Source organism: Cornus florida, unplaced genomic scaffold, assembly GCF_030987335.1.
Source record: "Cornus florida cultivar Cherokee Brave unplaced genomic scaffold, ASM3098733v1 CherokeeBrave_3.0.0_Hap2_Chr01, whole genome shotgun sequence".
NCBI lineage: Eukaryota > Viridiplantae > Streptophyta > Magnoliopsida > Cornales > Cornaceae > Cornus > Cornus florida.
The window spans coordinates 104000814-104007657 of NW_026775571.1; positions in this window are offsets into that span (position 1 = coordinate 104000814).

Sequence of the window (6844 nt, forward strand, 5' to 3'; positions counted from 1 at the left end):
CTAAAATTAGTTATAGTAAATTTTTTTTTTTGGACTTAGCCCACCTAAACATACAACATAGATCCGCCCTTGGATCCTCTTCTATAATTAAAGTAATCCTAAGGTTAATCTCATGGAGCACGGATCATCTTATGTTTAATTGTTATCAACACGATTATATTTTATCAATGCAAACAAATTTTTAAAATTATATTTTATCATATAATATGTTGCACAAGTGCTACGTCTTGATATGAATATGCCATGTAATTTTTAAAAATCGTTCTATTTTGTGATACAAGTGTTTTGCACTTTGATATAATTGTGTATCGTGCACGTAAACTCCTAAACGGAAAAAAGAGGTAGTTGTCATAGTAATTTATTTGTATCTATTTTATCACGTCTTATTTATATATTTGGCTTTTAAAATATGAAAATATCTAGTGACAAATTTATTAAAATAGTTTTATTTCTTCTTCATCTTCTTTTTTCCAAGCATGATTACATTTAATATTATATATATTATCATAACTAAATTTTTTATCTTCTTTGTACATCGAACATAACATAGGATGCTTAGTAGTGAAAAAGTAAAAATAAAAATCCCCTCGCAAAATAGGGGGAGGTGACTTGAATATAGATACACCCATTTGAAAAATTAGGTACTCTATCAACTAGACTATTAAATAACGCCCATAATGACCAATGAGTTATGACTTATTAGAATCTCCTATAAGAATCTGATTGGGTGGCATATAGAATTCATAGTTTTATTTTTATTTGGTATTTCATATCAAATTCAAAGTATTTATGCATATTGCATGCTTATGTGAAAGTATTGTTTTATTTTATGGTTAATTGCACTGACAATCCCTGAAAATTTGGTCAATGTCACTTAGATGCAAGTCAAAGTTTTTTTTTTTTTTTTTGCAGTCACACCCCTTGGGGTTTTAAAATCTTGCATCCACACCCCCTTTCCCCCTTTCGACCTAAAAAAAATACTTACTTAAATACCTTTTAATTAATCACCAATTACTTTTGATCGTGAAATTACCTGAATGCCCATTTTCTAACTATTTTTAATGGACCAAATTGATCCATTATTTTACCATTTCATGCCATCATCCATAATCCAAGGTTATTAAAATCGAGATTTTACATAGAATCATTTTGGTTTTGGTAGAATCGGACTTGTGGAATTGGATCGTGAATCGTAAAATTCTACCAAATTGTGAAAAAACAATTAAAACTAACTTCTTAAACAATAAGATGTGTAAAAAATAACAAAAATAAGGCCAAAACATACAACTAAATATATCTAACCTCAACATAGCCTATCAAGGAATAAAATTTGACATTTAAGAAATATTTTTTTGCCCCGTGAATAAGTAAAACGACTTCCTCCAAATTATTTTACCCTCTCCAAAATTGTGCACAATTAAAATTACACTTAAAAAAATTATATAGATGAATAAAAAATAAAAAACCTCGTTCACATTTCTATTATGAAGCATTTTATTATTAGGGGAGCAAAAAATACATAGATAAAAAATAAAATAAAAAACCTCAAAAAAGGTTGAATTGGGACTGCATTGACTACTTTTCAATGGCAATTAAATGATTGATAGCACGTATGTAATAATTTCATTCCATAAATCATTATTTAACTCCAAGCTTTAATTAAATTAAATTTTAAATTTAAGAAAAAAAATTAAATTTTAATTATGAGTCATAATATTCATTAAATAGATCTATTTGTCAAAGTGAATCTATTATTCTTTTCCTCAAACTTTGAGTGGATGTGTTGCAAATGGAATCCGATTTGAAGTTGAATAGAATAAATTAGTAACTTCAGTTAATTGTTTGCATATTAGTGTATTATTTATATATTATATATATATATATATATATAAACAATAGGTGACCTATGGCACTTGAGAATTGAGACCTAAGTAATAGTAACAAAAAAGGAAAAAGGGGAAAAAAAAAATGTAGAACAAAATAAAATAAGGTAGCGATAAGAAGCAATTTTATATATTGAAAAAAAAAAAAAAATTTACTTGCTATTTTTTCAGTGAAGAAAGATGCTTAGCTAAAAAAGGAAAAGTAATAAAATAATATATTGTATTAAAATAATTATGGATCCGATTGCTTTCTCTGAGCCTCTGCACTACCGCCTCCTCCCCTGTGACTTCCCGTTTCTAAATTTTTGTAATAGAAATAAACTAATAACAATGAGGGTTTTGTATTTTACAATTTATAGCTTTCTATACAATATTTGGGCCAAGCCTGGCCCAAACAAGTTGAACAACTAATAGAATAAAGGTCCAAAGACCAAATACTATAAAGACCCGCCCAAAATACCCATTTTGGTAAAATCGGCATAATGTACGATTTTACACGATTCTGCCTATTCTACCCCCAATTATACCAATTGAGGGATTTTGCTTCGATTTAATTTGATTTTGAATTATGAGTCGTAGAATTGTGCGATTCTATAACTTAGAATCGCAATTTTGATAACCGTGCCATAATCAGTATCAAACTTGGCTCGACTTTGCCTTCCCACCAGTTCTATTGCATTCGATTAAGACCGTCATAGGTGGAGATGATGGTGGTAAAAAAGGCGAGGGATAGATATGTGTGTGCGTGCGCGCGCGCGCGTATGGGGTTTGAGATGTAATGTATGTATGTGTATATGAATATGTTGGGTTTGATTTGAGGTTCCTCGTGGTGGGGGTGGCGGCAGACTCGGATCTTGGCCTCTGTAGTGGCGAAGCTGTAAATGCTCAACGGTAGCGACTTTGGTGGTGGTGCCTCCGCAACCTGTTGATGGTTCTCAATTGCTAGGGATTTCTGGTTCTCAGTTGATGGTCTGAACCCATAATGGTTCCATTGGACGCATCAAATTGGGTAGGGAATTTCGACGCATTGAATAGGTTGATGGGTGTGATACCACTCTCGCCGGATAAGAGCTTGCCATAGTAGGCACGAACGTCAATCACGTCGTTAAAAACAGACACAATTATTGAGATTTTTCTCACGCTTGGGGCAGGAGGATGCGATGGTGTTGGGTTGGCCATGGCTATTTCTATATTTTTTCTGGTGGCTGTGGTGGTGGTGTTTAGGGTTTTTTATATATATTTTTTCTTTTCCATTGAGGTGGTGTTTGGTTTTTATTTTTATATTTATTTTTTATTATTATTATTTTTTTGGTAATAGTAGTGTCTGATTATGGCGGTGGTGATGGTAATGTCTGATTGTGGTGGGGTTGTGATGGTGTTTTGGGCTGTTTTGGTTTTTTATTTTATTTTTATATTGTGACGGTGGTTATAGTGGTGTTTGGGAATGATAAAGGGAGGGATTACAGAAGGGGAGACATATGCAAATAGGAATTTGATGAGGGGTAGTTTAGCCATTTAACATGCTTGATATTTTTTGAACTAATTAAATAAAATATTAAGGGACAAATATGTCATTTAAAATTTTAAAGAGGTGTCATTGTCTAAAATCACATTGATCAACAACTGATAAGGAAAATCAATCAAACCTTGAATTTTCATTTAAACTCTAATAACATTTCGCATTTTTATTATACAAAATGGAAAATATGTTAAAGTGATGCATAACTCCTCGTGGTTATTTTGGCACTTATACTACGGTGTTTTTATTTATTTATTTTATTTTTTAACAGTCAAAAATGTATCATGTACAATATATATACACACACATTCTTATTTATAATAATTTGTGCACAATACCTCTAAACTATCACATTTTATTGAAAAATATCCCCATAGGCATATTTTTCATCAAAAAACCACAATGCCATTTTATATTGAATTGCGCTTAATTCATTTTTCTTATTTTAAATAAATTATGAAAACAAAATCATACCAGGTTGATGACATATTCTTCATTAAATTTGTATAAAATTTACCTTTAATTTTTTAAATTAATTGTTTGAATAAAATATTAAGCATAAAATTTCAAAACAATTCAAACATTTTCATGAATATATTACATGAAAGAGAAAGTATTTTTATTTTTATTTATTTAAGTAGTTTATTAATTTTCATGAATCTATTTTATGAAAAAGGTTTTTTTTTTTTTACGATAAAGAAGTTTAAACTAAGTATAATAATTTTATCATAAATAATAAAATTTTAGTAGTAAGTTAATCATTTTAGAAACCGGTAATCACAACTCTATTTTTTCCACATTTTTATGGTAAATTTATACTAATAATAAAATAAAGGAAAATGGTATAATTAATACTTAAATAAGAACAAATATAATAAAATGATTTAATAGGAAATAAAAAATTTATTGAGAAAGGATAAAATAGTCTTTAGTGATGAGTTTGTTCTCAATGTTAACATATCATTAGTTTAGGATACAATTTATAGTTCGGAGCTTATTTGTAAAATGACAATAATTCATGTTTCATAGTTTTTTTTTGCACTTTACCCTAATATTAAATAACATCAATCTTAAATTAGTGTCTCAAATTGAATAGTTACTAAATGGTGCGAGATGGACACACGTGAATAAGTGAAAATTGAATAAAGGTCAAAAAAAAAAATGTTCAAGTGCAAATTCTGGCAAATTTGTTTTGAAGTAAGCACACAATTAAATATTCATTGAAAATTGTACATAAACTAGTTAATATAAAGTAAATAGTCCATTGAGAGCCGGTTTAGGGATAATGTTGGAATAAAAAAAATACCTTCACTTCTATGGTTAATTTTATGGTGATAGACTTTAACAGGATATTACCATATTTGATAATAACAACTATTAAATAATGAGTATAATTGCCTTTATATAAATAAATAGAACAAAATTGTCCAACGCAAAAAAGTTACTTAAAATATTCAACCTCTATTCGAAACAATTTTAAAAGCTCCAAATTATAACTTCATTCAAAAGTTATGTTGAGCTAAATTTGATAATCATTAAAAACGCTTCTAATAATTACCAAACACATTTAAATTCAAATTTAAAATAAATAAAAAAACGAATGGGTTCTAAATATTCATGGAAAATTGTATATAAACTAACTAATATATATTAGTTTCCTAGGGATGATGGTCACAAGTGTAAATTTATGAATAATTATTCATAAAAACATAGCATAAATGATCAAATATAGGGTTAAATTAGATTTTTTTTTTTTTAAAAGTGAATGGACACAAGTTAGTAAAATGAAATGAAAAGAGCGTCATGAATTAGTTTTGATTTTATAACAGCTTGTACCTCACCAGTGATGAGATATTGAAAGAAAATAAGTAGGTGATCAATTTACTTTTAAAATTATTTGTACACAATACAAATACTATTTGTTAAAAGAACTGTATAAAATAAAAATGCTATTGCCATTTATACAGAGTATTGTTGTAGATTCAAACTCTCAACTATAACTTACGTATATTACACACAATGAAAATTGTTAAAGAAAAAGTTATTTACCAATGTGTTAAAATGGGATTATTCGATAGTTGCAATGGTAAAAATGTCATGGTAAGTGAAAATTTATCTTTACAATTCATTAACAATTCTGCAAATGCCATGTTGCTCGAGTGATTGAGTTGCTAATCGTGTTTGAAAGCCTGTGTTCGAGTCTTGCACTCTCTCCATCCACACTGACAACTAACCCCTAACATTCTCACCCAAAAAAAAAAAAAAAAAACCCAACAATTCTAAACAATTCCGACTTTGATAATTAATTACTTAAACAAGTCATATATGCATTATGCTCAAGTTTCAAAAGTAATATTATATAACAATAAATTCATCAACGAATAATAAATTAATCAACATATATGGATTACTCTCATATATGATTGCTATTTTTATTTTGGAATTATTTTTTTATATGTAACCGTCACCTCTTGACAATAAATTAATTAATTCACACCATGTATGATTTTATGTTTATTTTGTCTTCTTATTTTTTTTTTATTTTCTTTCACAATTTACTCTCTTTCATATTTTATTTGTATTTTTCCCTATTTTTTAAATCATATTTTGACTATCTATTTGATACTATTTATTTATTTATTTAAAAAAATCACTATTATCGAATTAAATATTTAAACAATAACAAAAAAATCATGAATATTCCATTATACAAATAAAAAATCGTGAATATTCGATTATACAAAAAAAAAAAAAAATCGTGAATATTCAATTATACAAATAAAAAAAAATCATGAATATTCGATTATATAAATAAATAAAAAAACCAACAATTCTGAACAATTCTGACTTTGATAATTAGTTACTTAAACAAGTCATATATGCATTATGCTCAAGTTTCAAAAGTAATATTATCTAACAATAAATTCATCAACGAATAATAAATTAATCAACATATATGGATTACTCTCACATATGATTGCTATTTTTATTTTGGAATTATTTTTTATATGTAACGGTCTTGATCTCTTGCTCACCGTCACCTCTTGACAATAAATTAATTAATTCACACCATGTATGATTTTATGTTTATTTTGTCTTCTTATTATTTTCTGACGTTATTTTCTTATTTGTATTTTTCCCTATTTTTTAAATCATATTTTGACTATCTATTTGATACTATTTCTTTTTACCAAAAAAAAAAAAAATTCACTATTATCGAATTAAATATTTAAACAATAACAAAAAAATCATGAATATTCGATTATACAAATAAAAAATCGTGAATAGTTCGTTGTATGATAGGATTAGATAAAAAATAATTTTATTAGGTTTGGATTGAATTAAGTTTGATTAGATTGGTTTGATTAAAAACTTTGTCACACAATAAAACATCGTTCTTTATATTATTACGCACGGGTAAAAGCCTAATAACATGGATTAA